Source organism: Phocoena phocoena, chromosome 3 (genome assembly GCF_963924675.1).
Source record: "Phocoena phocoena chromosome 3, mPhoPho1.1, whole genome shotgun sequence".
In the NCBI taxonomy this organism is placed as follows: Eukaryota; Metazoa; Chordata; class Mammalia; order Artiodactyla; family Phocoenidae; genus Phocoena; species Phocoena phocoena.
In genome coordinates, this window is record NC_089221.1 from 102246587 (window position 1) to 102267060 (window position 20474).

Sequence of the window (20474 nt, forward strand, 5' to 3'; positions counted from 1 at the left end):
ATTCTTTTCCCATTTAGGTTGTTACAATATTGAGCAGAGTTCCCTGTGCTATACAGTAGGTCCTTGTTGGTTATCTATTTGAAATATAGCAGTGTGTCTACGTCAATCCCAAACTCCCTAACTATCCCTCTCCCCCTGGTAACCATAAGTTTGTTCTCTAAGTCTGTGAGTCTGTTCATGTTTTATAAATAAGTTCATTTATATAATTTTTTTAAGATTCTGCATATAAGCCATATCATACGATATTTCTTTCTCTGTCTGACTTACTTTACTTGGTATGACAATCTCTAGCTCCATCCGTGTTGTTTCACCCACCCTTGTTAAGCACCATTTCTCTATCTCTCCCTCCAGGAAAGTGCACTAGGTCATTTTTTAAATGAATGAAATTCTAATATTAAATTGGCTGTTCTTTGACAAATAAGAAAAAGGAGAAGTTGCTTATTATCCCTCCAACTAGGGAGCTAGCCTGGCTCAAATCAGCTTTAAAGTATAACTTGGAATCTTGGTAGATTCTGAAAGCCAGTTCTTTTTTAGGTGGTTTGTGAACTAATCTCCTCATGTGGATGATTCAGAAGCACAGCTGGTCATTTACAGATAATATTTAGTGAAAGTTAGGTCTTGCTGTTGTGTTAAAATTAGCACCCATTTTTTGGGTAATTTCTTTTGTATGTAGTTTGGGATAGTGCGCTTGAGAGAGAGGAGGATACAGGACAGTGTGGGCCACAGGGTCTTTGCCGTTCTTGAAGGGATCTTTGGAGAGTCATTTCCGTACTGGTGTATGCTGAGCGCATCCTTGAGGTCACAGTCTTCCCTTGGTGTGTGCAGGCTGTGCTGGACCCTGGTGCCTTATTTCTATAAAGTCACTGCACCTACTGTTTTGATTCCATTGACTGATCCAGCCAATGCTTAAAATGTGGGAATTTGGGGACTTTGGGTTTATTACAGAGGCAGAGTTGAACTGAAAGAGGGCAGAACTTCTTGCTCATTGAGTTGAACTAAATAGGGGAGAGAGGAGTACGAAGGTTGGGCTGAGTGATGGGGGAGGATGATCAGGAACAGGGACAGATGGGTGGCAAAAAGGAGGCTGCAGGAATGGCCTCTATTTGATGCAAATGTTTTTGTAATTTGTTTGTTAAAAGATGTTGACATAATTGTATAATTTATTTCAAACCGTAGTAAGCCTGGCATTTGATATTTAAAAAAAAAAGAGCTGTGTATTTGATAGTCACAGTTTGTATCAAACCATTCAAAAAATACTCTAAGCGCAACTGCAAGGTCATAGATTTCCTAAGTGACATCATAATTTCAGATCATAATTATATCATAATTACCATGCTTATGAGTTACCATGCTGAGTTCTAAGATATAAGAACATCTTTAATCTGAAATTATCTGTGCTTGGCCAAATCAGCTTGCCTGTATTTTCTTTCACAAAACATTTGGTCTCAATTGCAGATTTCTTTCTTTAAAAAAAAAAGGTCAGAAAAAGTTCAAAATGACATGATGAAATATGTATTTGTTTGGAAAAATGATCTGGTTATTGCCATGGCAGCTATATTAAATTTTTAGGGTTATGTGATATAGTTCTTATATTAATACCATCTTTGAAATTTATTTATATGATGTAACAGCTCCAGTGGTCACATTACATCCTTGAAAGCAAAAATGTACAAACTAGTCAAGATTTATGCAGCCTCTTAGCAGGACAAAATTATTCAACTTAAAGGAAAATGTATATTTGTTGGATTTTAATTATGCCATTTAGAATTTGACATGTATTTAATTTATGACAAAAAAAATGTAAAGACGGTTATAGGAAAAAAAGTCAATTAAATAATGACTTGGTAAGACTATATAATTTAACATATCTTGGTAAGACTATATTATTTTGCTTTCTAATGAAAACAGAGGTCTGAGAAATGGGTGTTATGAATGAGAGAATCTTTGTATTCAGTCTTCCCTCTGGTGCGTGAAATGTTTATACATATTTACTCTTGCTGCTGGTTTGTAGATGGTTTACTGATCAAGAGAAGGTAAGTTGTTAATTCTTAAATAAATTATAGGTATTATTGTTTTTAACTATTTTTATTGACCTATATTTCATCAGTCATGTCCTCCCATTTAAATTGAACCTCAGGTTCTAAGGTAAAAAATTCTTTTAAATGAAGTCAGTTATTTTTTAGGGTTAATTATGGTAGTTGTTGCAAGGGTGATTATAGAAACTAAATATTTCTATTGAGATAGAGAAAAATACAATTTTTTTAAAAATTAATTTTTATTGGAGTATAGTTGTTTTACAATGTTGTGTTAGTTTCTACCATACAACAAAGTGAATCAGCTATACGTACAAATACATCCCTTCTTTTTTGGATTTCCTTCCCATTTAGTTCACCACAGAAAAATATAAATTCTGTGAAGCTTCTTGTGATTATACTTCCTTGGTTTTATAACCCAGTTTTGAGTAATTATATCCCAAGCTCAGAATTGTTCTGTAAAATAAATATATCAAATTCTGATTCTTTTGAGGACATAGAAGTAGTATTTATTTTCCCCCTCTAAACTATTATTTTAACCTAAAAAGAAATACGATGTGTTACAATGAAATGAGATAAAACTGAAATGACGTGGAAATTTATTTTCAAGTTGGAATGTGCCTCAGTTAATATTTTAAACATTGAGTACCGTGGCATTTATGTTTTTAATTAAAAATAATTGTATAGAGTTTTTTTCAGAATTTGTTATTATTTGGCTCTCTTAGTATTTAAGATAATGGGGCCACTGAACTACAGAAAAATTTTTAATTTTTCTAGTAATTCTTTTTTGTAGCTGTGTGTCTGCCACTATTCTCAGCCTTTGTTGTGTGCCTTATTTTTCTCAATCCTAGCACAGCCTATTATTCTCTTTTTACACATGAAAAAATGAACTTGGAAATATTAAGCAATTTGCTCAAAGTCACCCACAACTCAAAGTCACACAGCTGAGATTCGATTCCTATTCTGCCCAATTCCATTGAACACACAACACCCAAGGAATGAAAATTCTGTCATTTTCTTCTGTACTTAGTTTTTCAGAAATACTGAAGTAAAGGGAAATTTGTTTTGGAAAGGAAAACTCAAACCCACCAGTAAAAAGCAATGACAATTGGTGCTATTTATTGAGCACTTACTATGTGTCAGGCACTTATATGGATCATCTCATTTCAGCCTAACAAAACCCTTTGGAAGTTGCACTAACATCTTCCTCATCTTACAAATGAGATAAGTGTTTTGCCCAAGATGACACAGCTCCTAATTGCTGAATCTATGATTCAGACTCAGGCTGTCTGATTCTATTCCATGATTGTGTCTACTTTTCACTGAAATCTGAATGTATCCATTACATATTTGCATAATTGAATTCACTTTCAATTACATGGAATTTAAAAATATATAACTGTTGAAGAGTTTATTTTTGACTTAGGTATACTCTACAGCTTGGAAGGTATGAATTATAATTAAATTGGCACAGATATAATGAAAAGGTATGGGACTTAAGGTTGTTATTCTACCCCCCCACCTTACTGGACATCAAAATATTTTTATATGTACTCGAAATGGTTGTTATAGCTTTTATCCTTCCGAGTTCCAGAAACCAAGTACTTATATTTAAGACATATTTACACAGTCATCAATTCATAGGATCATGGAAGTTGAGCTGGAGGATCCTGAAAGTCATCTAATTTAACATCCATACTTCACATTGGAGGACTTGAAAAGTCAGGTTAAGTGACTTATCTACATCACAAAGTTACTACTGGCCAAGTCAGAATTAGAAGCCAGGATTCCTATTTTGTAGCTCATCTACCAATGAATTAATTAGGAAATATAAAGGCATAAGGCCGAAGAAGGTAAATAATGCCTTAATTTAGAAAAACTTTACAATTTATAAAGCAAGCGGTTCTATTGGGTGGGCTGATTTAGTGTGACTATATACTTTCTTTTTAGTAGGAAAAAATGGTGGCATCAAAGGGTTTGATCAAAGCTGAAAGGGAATGCTTTGGAGTATTAATAACCATTGACTCACTAAATCCAGAATGCTTAATGTCCACCGAGCTGAAACACTGAGCCATCCAGTGTAATCTGGCCCACTCACATGATCTCTAAGCTAAAAATATGTCTTATGAAATAAACCAACCAAAGGTTTACTATTCCAGTTTACTTTTCTAATGGTCATGAAAATGTGGTCAGAGTTTTAGGCAAAACCAGTACAACAAAACACAATTGTAATCAAACACAAAATGATCCAGTAAAGGGATCACAGAAAGCTTAGGGTCCCTAGCTTCAGAGAAGAGGAAATGAGAATGAGATCAGACAGTTCAGAGGCCCAAAGAAGCTTATCAGTCCTTAAAGAGAACCTCACCAAAAGTACATAAAACACTTCAAGGATTCTAACTCATCCACAGATAGTTTCATTTCCATTTCTTCATTCAGTACTTTCTCCTGTCTGAATGTGTAGAACCTGGCAGTAGTTTCATGTGTGTGTGTAAACACACCCCCTTTGAGAATCCACTAACTCTACAGAACTTCTTCCCAGAAGATTACCCATATGCACGTATGTCATTTTCTTGAGATTCAAGGTATTTGTAGTCTTACCTGAAACCTCACTATGGATCCCGGTGTGAGAGATCTCTTTCCATTCTTTACTTTCATCCCACAGATGCTTCCTGTGGAAAGAAAGGAATCCTAAGTCTTGTCTAAAAGTTAGGAAGCATGCATGTTCTAACAATGTGATAACTAGGTGTTAGTTTTCTTTGGGTGTTGACATTAGTCACACCTCCGCTACCCAGAGAGTTGCAAACCTTGTGCCTCAGACGTTCAGGTTTACTACTTTTCTTGGTTGGATTTCTGGGGAATCATGCCTTGAGGACTTGACTGCGGATCCAGGAACACAGGACTGTCTCTCTGTGGGAGAATATCATGTCGGCTACACACTGGCCAGCCCTCTGGCCTGACTGTGTAAAAGGAGCTTTATTAACAAGCCCTAACCAGGGCTGTTTAGAGACCTGGGCAACTTCCATTTTTTGAGGTCCTTGATATATAGAAAAATGAAAAAATGCCGAAACAGGGTTACAAAAACAGTGGTATACTTTAAATGTTTATCTTTAACAGCTTAATGCTTTTAATACCAGAAACGTATAATTGTGCTATTCATAAGTTAATTACAGGATTTATAAAAATGTTAATTTATGGTTTACTTCAGGCAGTGTGGTCTGGTCAAAGGACCCAAGTTCAGAGTTTGCAAAGGCTGCCTTCTTTTAATCCTGTCAGTCTGTCTCCTGATTGTATGTATAACCTCATTTGGAAATGACTTCAAAGGTCTAAATTTGAGGCTCTTTATGTAAGTGAGGCTGAGTGGCACTGCCGGCACACCCTGGAGAGGATCTGCAGAAAACGCTTCTGCAGGAGGAGCTGGGGTTGCCCAGAGTCCCTGACCCTCTCCTCCAGGCCCCCCACACTTCTGAAGCTACCTGTGCCCTTGACCTGGAGCTGTAGCAGCACAGTCAACGGCCTAACCCTGTATCTCTACTGAGGACCAAAATGGACCATCTATCTGTGCAATAGAAGGGTCCCAGGGATGGTCATTTGTCCTCCCTAGGATGACTTCAGCCCCTATTATGGTACTTCAAATTCCTTTCAAAAGGCAGACCCCCTTTCAAGCCTCACTTGAAGATAAAGCTCTAAATGAAATATTCTTTCCAGGAGCAGCATGTTGACCTACACTCAAAACTGGATGTAAGTCTCAGTTACTGGGAGCCTAATGAGGGCAAGCACTGGGCCCAGAAGAGAGGCTGGAAGGATGATGGAAGGTAGAAAATGAGCCACCTAAAGAGAAGACTAGGGATAGTAACAGGGACCCACAGCAGGGGGCAGATTTGGGGGGTGGGGTGAGCGGCACGAGAGGGGACAACTGCAGAGAGGCAGGTATGTGCCAGGCTCTGGCCTTGCCGTTGACTGAAGTCTCCATCCAGCTGCTTTGCAGTGACCTCTGCTCTGCAGAGGCAACTGAACATTTTTAAAGGAACTTAAATGTTCTTACCAAAAAGAAATAAAAGATAAGGCTGTGAAGTGATGGATGTGTTAAGTAACTAGAAGGGGAGGAAATCCTTTTACAGTGTATATCAAATTACCACCATGTACACTTTAAATGTCTTACAATTTTATTTGTCAGTTATACTTCAGTAAAACTGAGATTTAAAAAAGAAAGAACTAGGGGAAAAATAATAAAAGTACTGTTAATTTTAATTAGTAAGGAAAAGTACACTTTTTCGGCAATGTTGCATTCCTTAAAATTTTCCCAGTTGGATATTCATTTCTGCCTTAGATGTGTTGGCCTGCCCAAAGGGCAGAGAGACATGGTCCAGCCTTTAGTGCTTGGGTACCTAGAAGGCACCTTATCCTATCACCTGTATCCTTCTGACTCTCTATTCATTCATCTATGTACCCAGCCACCCATCCACCCACCCATCAATCCACCCACCTACCCATCCGCCCTCCCATCCACCCACCCACCTTCCCATCCACTCACCCATCCACCCTCCCATCCACCCACCCACCCTCCCATCCACCCATCCACCCACCCACCCACCCATCCACCCATCCACCCATCCACCCTCCCATCCACCCACCCATCCACCTTCTCATCCACCCATCCACCTTCTCATCCACCCATCCACCCATCCACCCACCCATCCACCCATCCACCCATCCACTCTCCCATCCACCCATCCACCCTCCCATCCACCCATCTACTCATCCACCCATCCACCCATCCACCCATCCACCCATCCACCCACTAAACCAACTAACCAACAGACATTTATTGAACACCAAGCACTACAGTATGCTGAGCTCTCTGTTAACCGTTAGGGAAACTATAGCAAACAAGACATTTTATCTTTGTCCTCATTGAGGTTATAGTCTGGCAGATTTTAATTAAATGTTTGTTTAATGCTGCCTTCACAGTCTACAATTTGTTTAAATAGCTAGCTTTAACTCTAAGTCCTGATGTCCTTTTTACAGAATTGTAATGGATTACCCTTCCTACACCTAGGAACCCCATTCTAGACAAATGTTCAAAGACTGGATGGGAAAATCTACAGATCGTCATGCCAGAATAAATGTCTTCTGATTTGTTTAAGTGTGTATCTCTCCTATTGAACTGTTAATTGCTTGAGGGTAGGGACTGGGTCTTAAGTTTTTAATGCCCTGCACTAAGCACGGTGGCTGGCATGTAGTAGCTGCTTTCTAAATGTTTGTTGAAAGAATGCTGTCTGGGAAGTCAGAAGTCTCCATTCAAGGCTCACCATTAATGCCATGACCTTCTGTCCTTGCTGCCTCATCTCCTGGATCTTGATGGGGAGGAGATCTATGGCAAGCCAATGTGTTCATTCAGTCCTCTGCACAACTGTGCAAACCTTCCTTCAAGAAGAATGGTTCTGAGAAGCCAAATTTCATCCCTCTCCCATGTTTCTTGCTCCAGGACAAACTTAGAATTTCACTCGGTTTTGCCTGTAAGCAGTTATCTTGGGAGGACAGCAAGCTCAGGGGGCTCTCCCTTGAGCCACCTGGTTTAGGCCTGCTTTAGCCTCCACACTCTCACTTTCTTGAGCACCCTGAGTCTAGGATTTATTTTGTTCCTTCCATTCTCCTGTGATCCAGGGCATGATGGTGTAAATTGGGAATTGAGGGCACGCTTGGTACTGTCCCAACTTGACGTAAGGAATGTCTCCTAAATTATTTAAGATCTGAAAATACGTTTTCTACGCTTGACAGATGGTCACCTTCCCCTTAATAAAGCGTGTCTGACAATCACACTTTATTGGTGTGGTTAGGAAAAGAATGTCGTAGACTTGAGAAAACATAATAATTTAGAGAGTGACACATTGCAGTGAAGAAATAAAGCTGTAGGCTACTTTGAAAAGAAGTAAAACCATAGGAAACCATGATTTCATTGGAACAAACGTTCTGTGTCTTCAGAAAGTTCTTACTAAAAAAAGGAGGGTGACCTCTAGGGCATGGTGTGTGTGTGTCTACACATACATGGAAGTAGCCTCGCTCTGATTTTTTAGGGACCTTGTCTTTGCAAACATTCCCCACTTAGTACCTTGTAAGTTTTTTAATGTTATCACTAACATAGCAGTTTGCACCTAGGCTTTGGTCCAGGCTGCTTCTTGGAAATAATAGCTACCATGCTGAAGTATAAAATCACTTATCATTTTCATCAAGGTCTAAAGGTCTGTATAGTATCATACCCCGTGGAATTTATAAACCAGTAATTTCCACTACAGTAAGGGTTAAATAATACCCCATAAGATACAGTGCATGAACCATATGGAGAATTCAAGGGCTTACCACAATGCACTCACTTTACTGTGTTCTTTTGTGGCTTTCAAGTGTAGAACTATTTGGTACACTATCATAGATAATGTGGAAATCCCAGCAGTTCACACTGGTAATATTTCTAGGATTATTTTAACAAAATAATGGTCCCCTTTCCTATTTGGTAGAAAACTAAGGCTTTGTTTTTCCAATTGTAGGAGTATGTTCATTCAAATTTCCCTGTGGTTTAATTTTCCAAAATTGATGCTTTCTCACAAGGAGCACGTTGTTTATTTTTTTCAAAACCCACCTCTTACTGATTTGAGAAAGGATGGAGAGTAGCTGTGCGTGTTCACTAGTCAGAGTCTGAGATTAGTCATAAGGCAGGATTCTCTGATGCTCAGTGCTGAGATCTGGTTCCACGGATCCCTTTGCACCTCAGCAAAAGTGAAAATGAGAGAGAAGATCAAGAAGGGCCAGAATGGGAGGGTAGCTGGAAGCTGTGGTGTTTCGCTCGTTCATCTCAGTAGATACAGAAAAACGTGGTAATACTGTGAGCTGCCCTTTGCTTATAATACATACAGTTCATGGCAGCAGTCTTTATAAGCCCCAGTGGCATTTAACAAATATGAGAAGATACAGGCTTTCTTGATTGCTTAGAATTGAATGTTTATTCAAGCTTTCATGAGAATTTTTCTTCATTTACACAGAGCTCTCTCCACTGAGCAAATGTCCATTTTTAAGTGTGGACCCAGTACATAGGAAACAAGTTTTCACAGGATTCAAATTCATTTCATTTGGTCAGGACTTCTTGCTGCTTACTTTAATTAAAACTGGATTTTTTTAAAAAAGAGTAAAAGCAGCCTTTAAATGGGTGGCTTACATCAAAGATTTTACAGTTTGTGAAAAACATTAGTGCTGATACAAACAAAAAGAAAAAAAGGAAAGAAATGAAAGATAAATTGCTGCATGAAAATATTTCCAAGGCTGTTCTTAGCAATATAGGATTAGCGGTATTTTCCTTTTCAGTGTAAGTGTCGTATGGATACTGGAGACAGTTGTGCACTGTGGGTATTACTGCTGTGACAGAGGAGAGGGGAAAAGATAGGTTTGCAGCCGAGCCTGCGGATGGCACCAAGCCAGTGCCCTGAAAAATGGCAAACGTGTCACAGCTAACAGCTGGATGCAGAAATATTTCTCTTTAATTTGGATGGATAAAACTTTTTTCACAGCAGGGCACTCTCAAAAGAGGACAACATCAAAGAGGGTGGGTCTCCCCAGTCAGACATCAGCGGGCTCCAGGATGGAGCAAAATGAATGAACTGTCAGGACTTTTCCAGCATATATGCTTCTGCCAAGTGAAAAGTTAAAGGTTCAGTGGCTTGTTCGGATCACAGACAAAGTCCTGATAACGCAAGCCTGATCCCCAAAGTCTCCCCTCTGATCAACAGACAGAGGATGTCTGAAGAAGAATCTGGATTGATGGATGGCAGGCTTTGTATGGGTGACCACCGCCATCCTCGGAGATAAAGGGATTCACCAAATGCTCAGAGGCTCTCGGGAGCTCCCGATCTCCATGCTGGAATCCTCAGTCCCCCACTCTCCTCTGCCAGCCTGCAGCCGAACAGCTGCTACCCCACAGTGTGACCAAGACACCCACCTCATCTCTTCCCACGCCTGGCTCTCTGAGGCAGGCTTCACGGGTACCCCCACCGGTGTTTTACGGTTTATTGACACTTTTCAACTGTTTTTCTGATTACCATATTTCAGTCTTGACTTATGTGTTAGTATTATCTGCAAAGTCAACATAATCCTCTAATGATTTTCTAATATTTCTGGAACTTGATGAATGTGAATTGACAAAGTACAGTATACAGCTTTATATCAGCATTACTGAAAATACGGCAACGGTGTATATAACCATTACTCATTTCTTGACCTTTGAAACCTCAACTCAAAACCTTGGCATTCCAGATATTCCAAAATACTCCAAACCAAAATGAGAGGGAAGAGTTTTCTTATGAAAAATAACAACAAAATAAGTTAATTCTAATAGAGGGAGAAATTTTTGAAATGAAAAAACATGTATAGTATTATATATTTGAGAAAAAAGTGGAAAAACTGAACACAAATAAATCTGGCCACAGTAACGAGTATTTGCTTTAATGAAGAAACTTTCATTTTAGAATATGCATCTTCATCCACAGACTTATGCTTTGGCCATTTTTTTGGTGGTCCTGGTCATTATGACACATTGCCAGTGGAAGGAGAGTGGGTTTTACAGAGTGGGGGAGTGGTGGCTTTGTCCATTGCGTGGTTGCTTTGTGTAAATTTGACTAACAGGTTAAGTAATTCTCACTAAATTGACTTTTGCTCTGAAAATAGGAATTTGATAATGACATTATTAATCATTATGGACATTTTCATGGCCCTCATTCCTTCCTTTGAAGAGTTTCAGGTGCTTTTAATGAAAAAGCTCGGCTAGTTCTCCCTGATAAGACAAATGGGATGTGATAAAAACAACAGTCACATGGTGGCCCATGATTCAGGAGGGTTTTATCCATGTCATACTCACAGACCCACTATATGACTGTGGGCGAGTCATTTCACCTTTCTCAGCCCAAAGTTTCTGATCTGTAAAATGGAATAAATGTTCCAGCCTACCTTCTAGGTCAGTTGTAAGGATCAATTAAGCTTGGGAAAGTATTTTATAAACTAAAATCCTGCTCAAATGTGTATGACCTGGTTATTAGCTGCTGTTCTTTCTTTGTGTTAAAGTGGAGGCAGATGCTTCACTCATTTTTTCTGGTGGAGCCACACAGCTTGCAGGATCTTAGTTCCTTGACCAGGGATCAGACCCGTACCCTGGGCAGTGAAAACACAGAGTCCTAACCACTGGACTGCCAGAGAATTCCTGCTTAACTCATTTCTAAAGTATTGTTTTGTGGTCTCTCTTCTCAAGGTTTGACTTAGCTTGAGTTGAAAGTTTACAAGTAGAGCTTTTAGGAGGCCACAGTGGTGTGGTTCTTGCTGTCTTCCTCTCTAGATTGGGAAGCAGTGCCCGGAAGCCATGGCTGACAGTGCTCCCTGTTGATCTGATGCTCAAGGCTGCCATCCACAAATGTCCCCTGCTCCTCCTCCAGGTACATTTGACTGCACAGACAGCTCACCTACCTTGACCATGCTCAGTGCTCATGTAGACATGAGACACTGTGAGTTGGAGCCTCCTCTGGCCAGAAATGTCAGTGTCTTCAGAGGTCAAGCAGTCCTGCATGGTAGGGGATGTTCAGTAAGAGGGCTGGAACAACAATTAATTAAAATGCTTGTAACAACCTGTTAGTTACAGAGATACTCCAGGAATGCTCTTAAAGGTGTGGTGGGTGTCTGTGTCTTTTGGATTACATGTTTGTAACACTGTGTTAACTTTAAGAAATGGAAAATGTAGAACTGATGAAATGCTTCCTTACTGTTTTCTAGATAGTATTCACATTCATCCAGCATTTTTTATATTTTGTTTTACTTTTGGATAGACTCATTGGCGGGGCAAAACCATAAACTAGAACGACTGGTTTATTCCTACACCCCCTTTATGTTATTCCCAATTTTTCCTTCTCTCTCTTTGAACAAAAGTTGATTTCCTGTTATGTACAAAGCTTTGTGTAAGGTGCTGATGGTTAAAATCTTAAAATATTTAAAATGCATTCCTGCCCTCAATGAGCTTGTAATGTTCCGGTCTTGTAATCTTAGCAATAATGAGTTGGCAAATGCCACATGTATTATCTTGTGGTCAGTGTCCACGAGCAGGTTAGTAGATGAAGTCCAGGCTGACATTTCCCATCTAATTATAGTGATGGCCTAAGGATAGCTAATGCTTTCTGGACTCTTACCATGTGCCCAGCGCTGATTTAAGTCCTTTACATATACTAGCTCATTTGATTTTCATATCAGCCCTTTGACTGGGACTGTCATTAACATCCATTTTTTCCAAGAAGGTTTCAGCTTCCTCAAGAGGTTAAGTAACTGCCCAAAGTCACTTGGCCATCCGAGGTGAAGCTATGATTGTAACTCACACACAATGGAGCTGACACCCACACGCGTGCTCTTAACCTCTGCCCTCTACCCTCTCCAGTTCCTCCTGACTGAGGTGGCTCCTATTGCATGTTTTCATTGGTAATACTTTAGAAAGTCTCCTCTAACAACCATACTATTAAAAGTAAAATCTTTTATTGAGCAACAAAGGTATTGTGTTTTTTTAACTTTTCAGTCCAAACAGTCAAGAATTATTCTTTTGTGTAAATAGCTGTATAACAAAATATTGCACCTCTATCTTCTGATACAAAGGAATCTCACAGTAAAACATTTTTATCCATCTTGCCAAACAGTATAGTTTTCAATTCAGTTTCTCAAATTACTAATACACTTGATTATTGAAGCCCTTGTTTTCTGAATTTTACAGAAAGATGGGGTCGTCTAAAGGTAGTGTGTAGAGAATAGGTGGAGGAGATCTGAGAAACCCTCTTTGTATCTGTTCTTCCCTGGATCTTCCACGTGCTGTGAAGGGACTTAAAACAGTGCTGGGCTCTTAGGTTTAAACTGGAAAACTCCCCAAGAACTCTTCTTGACCCTTTTCTATGGTAATTGTTTATTACATTTTAATCATCATATGAAAACCACCTTCGCATGTCATAGAATTGAAAGAAGTTAGGTTCAAAAACGATGTAATATTTTCTTTAAAAAGCCCTGGTTGCTAGTGCTTAGAATGAAGTTTTAATTGCATTTAGTGGCAATTTCTTCTCAAGCTTTGAATAAAATCTGAGATCTTTAAGAAGCTATAGAATTATTGTGAGAATTCAATTCAGTTCACTTCAGCATGTTTTGAGTTCCGCCAACGTGTTAGGCCTTGTGGTAGATGTTTGGACATAAAATATGCACCCTCACCTCAAATTTTGGGGGAAAACTGAAGGGGACTGGTGTTTCAGCACATGACCAAATGCTGCTGCTTGGGCCTAGGCACGGGGACATGCCGCGGTGTGGAATCGTAGGAGAGGGAGCCTGAGATGTCTCCCTACTCTCTGAAAATTGGCTAATACTTTCAAATCAAACCTTTGGACATTTTCTTTTTCCTTTTTTCCATGCCAAAATTCAGAGATCCCAGTTCTGGGAGGAGCAGATTAATGTTTAAGTTATGATTCAAGTTCCTTTTGTTTAAGGTCCATGGCTCTCTTTAGAATATCTGTAGAATTGAATGAGGTGTGAGGAGGCCTCATTCTGCCATTGACTAGAGTCTCAGTTTGTCTAAGTCACTAACTTTTGGAGACCCCTTTTCCTTATGTATATAGTCGTCCCTTGGTATCTGTAGGGGATCAGTTCCAGGACCCACCACGGATACCCCATTCTGTGGATGCTCAAGTCCCCTATATCAGGGGTCCCCAACCCCTGGGCCACGGACCGGCACTGGTCTGTGGCCTGTTAGGAACCGGGCCTCACAGCAAGAGGCGAGTGGTGGGTGAGCGAGCGAAGCTTCATCTGTATTTACAGCTGCTCCCCATCACTCGCATTACCGCCTGAGCTCCGCCTCCTGTCAGATCAGCGGCAGCATTAGATTCTCATAGGAGCGCGAACCCTACTGTGAACTGAGCGTGTGAAGGTTCTAGGTTGCGCGCTCCTTGTGAGAATCTAATGCCTGATGATCTGAGGTGGAGCTGAGGCTGAGGCTGGGCGCTGGGGAGCAGCTGCAAATACAGATATCATTAGCAGAGAGGTTTGACTGCACGAGACCATAATAAATCAATTGCTTGCAGACTCACATCAAAACTCTATCAGTGAGTGGCAAGTGAAAACAAGCTCAGGGCTCCCACTGATTCTGCGTGTGACTGAGTAGTTATGGTGAGTTGTACAATTATTTCATTATATATTACAGTGTAATAATAATAGAAATAAAGTGCACGATAAACGTAATGCTCTTGAATCATCCCAAAACCATCCCCACCCCTTACCCCGGTCCGTGGAAAAATTGTCTTCTAAGAAACTGGTCCCGGTGCCAGAAAGGTTGGGGACCACTGCCCTGTATAAGCCAGCATGGTGCATTCGGCCCTCTGCCCTCGTGTCTGTGCGCCCTCCGCGATTGGCTGAATACGCGGATGCAGAACTCGCACGAGAACCAAGGGCTGACTGCAAACTGATCAGGTTAGAACAGCCCATCTCTGAGATTTCTTCCAAATTTCATTTCCCTGGCCTCTAAACTTAGCCAAGGTACTCAACTGTCTAGCAGAGTTGTTGACTGAAGCCTATCTAGTGCAGGAAGTGCTCTGCCTGTGATTTTTCAAACAGGGTCCCCGCTTCACTGTGGGCCCTTGGTGATGTCCCAGTGACTGTGGCAGACAGCAAAGGTGGGGTTCACTGAGCTGGTGGGGTGCTTCCTGGTGGGCTTGCTTTTTATCTGTTCTTATAGTAGACCACAGCAACTTTTATCTGTTTTTGTAGTGTAATTACATTTATGACTTCTTTGAATTAAAACGGACCCCTTGCTTAAAAAGATTATTGAAACCCTCTTCTGGTAAAAAGAAATGAACTCTCTTCTCTGCACTCCCACTCCCTGGAAAACTACAGCACAGATACTTGGATCTCGGTCAGATGATGGCTTTTGGGCAGCACCCAAGTGATCAATGTTTGCAGTGTTTCCAGGCTATCAGTTCAAACAGGTTTTCTTGAAAGTGCCCCCAGCAGTAGCAGACTGATTTTCACGGGGTAGCAATAATTCCTTTACAGCTGGAATTACCAACTTAAATGCTTTATGAGGCCAAGCAGCTAAGTAAATGAGTGAAGTAAGGAACACTTAAGGGTAGGGAGTAGTAGGGAGTATGAGGAAGGAGAAAAGCCCATGGCTAATCTAAAGAGGCCACTTTGAAGGGGCCTTGGATGTTTCCGTGGATTAGTGCCAGAGATTGGGGACCCATCTTCTGATTTTTTTTTTCTCAAGAAAAATTAGAAATTAGATAAAATTTCCAAAATTTTAAAACACCGGAGAGAAAACAAAATTGGTCAATTACGTGAATTCAGCCGGAGGGCCACCCGTTTGCAAATCTTGCTTTAGAGAAACAGATTGCTCAGAGCCACCAATATACACAAATTCTTATCATTCAGAAGATGGTTTTCTTGCTATTATGTTAAAATGGGCCCAAGTCAGTCACTGGCTTACATTGTTTCTGTGATTATTATTATTGTTAATGTTAATTGGCAGCATTCATAAATGACAAAGTTGTGGACAAGCCACTGACACCAGGGTTTTTAGGACACAACACTGGTGCAGTTTTTACTCATGTTGTTCTTATTTAAAATAGATTCTTGTTCTAGGAAAATAAGATCATAGGAGAGAATGCAGTTTCCTGATCTTCAGGAATGCATGAAATACCTTTCACATGGTGGTTTTCAGTTAATCTATGCATGGTTTATAATGAGCGACAATTTATGTGATCATTATCTCAACCACATGTGTGGCATTTCAGTAAATATTGGGTTGAAAACTATAAAAATTTCCTTAAAAAGGTAAGAATGAGCTCTCCCCCTTACTTATCTTTCTACTCCCACTGATACAGGATAAAAGAAAAAGTACAGACCAAAACCAGTGGTTTTAAAATAGCAACAAAACAATCAGGAAGGAAATCAGTGGCTGATAATGTAGTGATACATATTACCAAGAGTTTCCCAGGAAGATAACACAGATACAGTTTTTAACCTTGGGTAAGATAGTAGGCTTCTCTATTTTAACAGCACATGCAAAAATTGAAGTACAGAGAAGTAAATGGCTAGGCTTTCTTTTCATTTATTTTTCTCTCTTTGATTTAAAAAAGAATCAGAAAAGTCCAAAGTATAATATATAAATGCCATATACAAGCCACCAAAAAAGTGAGTGTTAACACTTTGCCATATTTGCTTCAGAATCTTTTTTTTTTTTAAGAAAAATGAAGCATTTCAGATACATGTGAGTTCCCTTTGTTTTCCTTCCATCCCCGTCTTTCCAAAGCCATGACTCTGATGAAGTTATCATGAATCCTTCCTGTGTGTCTGTTCAGAGTTGTACTATATGTATAGATACATATAGATAGGCATATTGCTATATGCATATTACAATATACACTCTTATAAAAGATACTATTGGGTGTTATTTTGTATATTTTGAAATGTTGACAAATGATATCATATACTTTAATCTGCAACCTGATTTTCTCAATCAACATTATGTTTTTGATGTTTATATCAACTAGATCTTAACGCAAACAGATCTAGTTCATTCATTTTAAGTGTTTTGTACTTTTTTGTTGAATAAATGAACCACAATGAATTTATTCTTCTGATGATGGATATTTCTCTTATTTATAATTATTTACTGTTATAAGCTGTGCTACAGTGAATGCCCTTGAACTCTTCTCCTTAGGCACATGTATCAGAGTTTCACTGGAATAATTTCCTAGAAGTGAAATTGCTGAGTCACAGGAAATATGCATTGTCGACTTTATTTTGTTGCCAAAATGTTCTCTAGTGTGACTGTGCCATTTTATATTCCCTTTCAGCAATGCTAGGACTAGCTTTGTAAAATGAATATACTTTCTACAGCTTTGAGGGGTTTCCATTACAAAATTTAACCCTTTTCCTACCAAGTGTCCTGTGTGTTTCTTGACATGTGTTTCCCCTACCTCCAGAGGGGCATTTGTTCAGCTTCTTTAGAAAAAACAGAGCAAATATTAAAACTTTGGTGATTCATATTCTTTCAGAATAAAGTGCACAGTTTCCAGCAAAGCTATGCTTGATTCAAGGGTTCTTTCAAGGAATTATTTTCCTCATCTAAATTTAACTCTTACCTTTATTCTCACCATTTGAATGAATACAATTTCTGACCTTTTTGACATTTTCATCAGTCCTGAGGAGATTGTCTAAACACTTTATGCATGATTTTTGATATTTTTCTGCTTATTTAAAATCTTTTGAAAGGTAATGGAAACAAAATAACTCTTGGTCTTGGCATTAATACATCTCCTTAGATTCCTTAATTTTTTTAGACCTATTAGGTATCTAGCTTAAAATTACATTTTAGCATCACACAAATGTAGATGTTAATGTGGCTTCCAAGAACAACTTCCCAAACTTGAAATTGTTGCAGCTGCTCTAGACCGAAATCTGCTGAAACATTTCCCCACTCGTGGTTCCTTCTCTCCTAGAAGGAATAATGTCAGCCCGTCTGGATACAGGGAGAGTGTCCTTGTATAGTTCAGATACACGCAGAATTTTATCGCCCTCTTTAAAAAAAATTTTTTTTAACTAAGCTCTTAGATGGAAGCAAACTTGAGCTAATGATGGAGAGTAATAATAATACTCAAATTAGGACCCAGAGCTTTTCTGAGAAGTCGTCTTTAGTTCCTCTTTAGCGTGCACATGTGGGTATCTTGGTTTTCCCAATTTTATTCTATTAGGAAAATGAACAGAAATAGGCATCACTGCCTTCTGGCCCATTGTTTCACTTTCAAGAAACACAGTTTACATGTTAACTTCTAACAGCAGAAGCCAGAAAGTGCTCCAGGATGGTCTTGAGCCAACTGCAAAGGCACGTGTTTTTGACCCACCTCCCTAAATAACGTAGGTTGGAGGTGCTGCCCGTATTAGCGTGATGGGCCCCCATGACGAAATTTCACATGCTGTGAATATATGTTGTTATGACTTGACATTTTATGACATTTATGAAGTTTTTATTTTGGGGGGGGCTGAAAAGCATATCATCAGATTCGTGTTTTGAAAGATCACTCTGGCTGTACTTTAGAGACTAGGTTGGAAGGGCCTGAAGAAGGTGCAGGAAGATCAGTTAAGGGACTTTTGTCTTCCTTCAGGCAAGAGAGGAAACTGGTTTGGGCAGGATGGTGATGGTGGAGAGGGAGAGATGTTTAGGAGGCAGATTCAGCTGGATCTGATGATAGCTGGGCTCTGGGGGGTTGAGGGAAAGAACAGTGTCAAGGTTGAATGAGTTCCTCAACTCTGACTGGATGCACACTTGTGCGATCCAACTAGGTACATGGGATTTTCATCAGTTTCATGTGAAATCGTGTGATCTCGGTATCAGGCTGAAGCCAGGGAGGCTCAACCTCGTGCTATGCGCTCATTGTGTGATATTTGGGGAAAGCCTGACACATAGCCATCTACTTTCCTCAAGGCGAGAGGAGTTTCACCAGGTAGGCAAAAATTGTAGGATTCCTGTAATCACAATATACTTAGTTTAAGGAGACTATTGTTGAAACAGTGTGGGAGGAAACACTTTTTTTTTTAACATCTTTATTGGAGTATAATTGTTTATAATGGTGTGTCAGTTTCTGCTTCATAACAAAGTGAATCAGTTATACATATACATGAATGGATAAAGAAGGAAACACTTTTTTATACTCATTTTCAAGACTGACTGGCTAGTGTCTGGTGTTCAAATGAGCTAATGCTCAAGGCAACACCGACAACTACACATAAACGTTAGAGAGTTTTACTTGCTGTTGAGGACATTAGCTACAAGCACAAAGGAGAACTGCGCTTCTCCAAATGTGTCGTTATTTTCACTAGCAGCTGTCATGGGTGGTTTGTTCATGGGGGAAGGACAGGGCAGGAGGCTGGATCATCAACATTTTGGGCTCCATTATAGATAAACCGTGGCATTCAGAGAACTGATGGCTGTGTTCTGTGTTGCACGGGTTGTCAACAGCAGACTCAGGGTTGAGACTTTGAGCCTTTGAACCAGTTTCCTAAAACGAAAACAAAGACAACAACAACAAAATAAGTACAGTGTAATAACCTAACCTAAATATGAAATCTGTCATTAGGTTGCTCGAAGAGCAGATGTATCCACTGCATGAAATGTTTCCATTCTCTGCCATCATCCCCGAGCTAGGAATTTAAAATCGTTAATCTTAAATATAATATAATCCAGGAATCTCTTCATTCTTCTCAGGCTACATTGATTATCAGCTGTAATCACTCTGGCCTGCTACCCAGTTATAACTTCTCCAACAATTGTATTGGTTAGATTGGTGTCTCTCTTCTGTTTCTGGGGGTTAGTGGAAAGATTGGGGTTGAAGACAAATGAGTTCAAGTAAAGCCAAAAAAAGAAAAAAATCAGCTATTTTTAAATGACTGGTGATGATAAAAAGAACTGTCATCACTAAGCCCTTTGGCCTCCAGAATAGAAATACTGAGCTAAATTAATATGAATGACCCTACTAATTTTAGGGCCGAAATGTAACCAGTGAGGCTCTCTGTGAGACTTATCTCTGTGTCTATTTGGAAAGGAAAAGTGGAAAGTCTGATTAGCAAAGGTAAAAAATATTTTCTCAGGATGCTCTGGGGAACAGAATCTTACTGCTGATTTTATTTGAAAAGGTCCAGTTTTGCCATGGTCCTTCTGAGAACTGTACCCCTTGCTTCCTGGCTGCCCCTAGGGCTGAGGATGACCTTTGAGAATTGCTGTACATATATAACCCCAGATCTCCCACTCCTCTAGATAACACAGCCTTCAAGGTACCCAGGGCTGACCTGGTTTCTGGAAGTGAGAGCCGATTGTCTCTGCTGTCAGCACTGACTCCGCATGTCCTAGGCTGGCCAGTTGTTTCGCAGAAGACTTTTTGTCCCACACTTATTGCCTGGTTTGAAGCAGATTTCATTTCCTTGAATGTGCTTGAAAGAAAATCTGCTTGAGGTGGCCTAAGGCAATAATTATTAGACCAACCTTAGTTAAGACATTAAAAATCCATAGGAAACAGTTATTATTATTTTTTCTTTCCCTTTGTGAGGGTCTCTCTTTTTTCATGACTCCTCTCCTAATAGTTTCAGGTCCTGACAGCTGAAGCCCTACATCTTCTGTGAGGTGAGAGTCTGTTTATTTCATCTGAATCAGAGTCTGCTTTATCAGTGTGATACAGCTCCATAACGCTCCAGCCTCTGCTAGGTGTCACCCAGCTTGTTAAGCAGATGGTCCCTGCCTCCCGAATGCCTTCGAGCAGTTATGTGTTTGAGAGGAGGGCCTCTCATGTGGATGTTCCAGCCATGTCAGCGTGGCCTCGCCTCTCAGCTTGCTTTGTTTACCCAGCAGCT

At 39.8% G+C, this 20474-nt stretch overlaps 1 protein-coding gene across 1 annotated transcript in view; it reads left to right on the plus strand.

Annotated features, from left to right (window-relative positions):
* PRDM6 (PR/SET domain 6) overlaps positions 1-20474 on the plus strand; it is a 99999-nt gene that overhangs the window by 47454 nt on the left and 32071 nt on the right. The gene's annotated exons all lie outside the window — the stretch shown is intronic.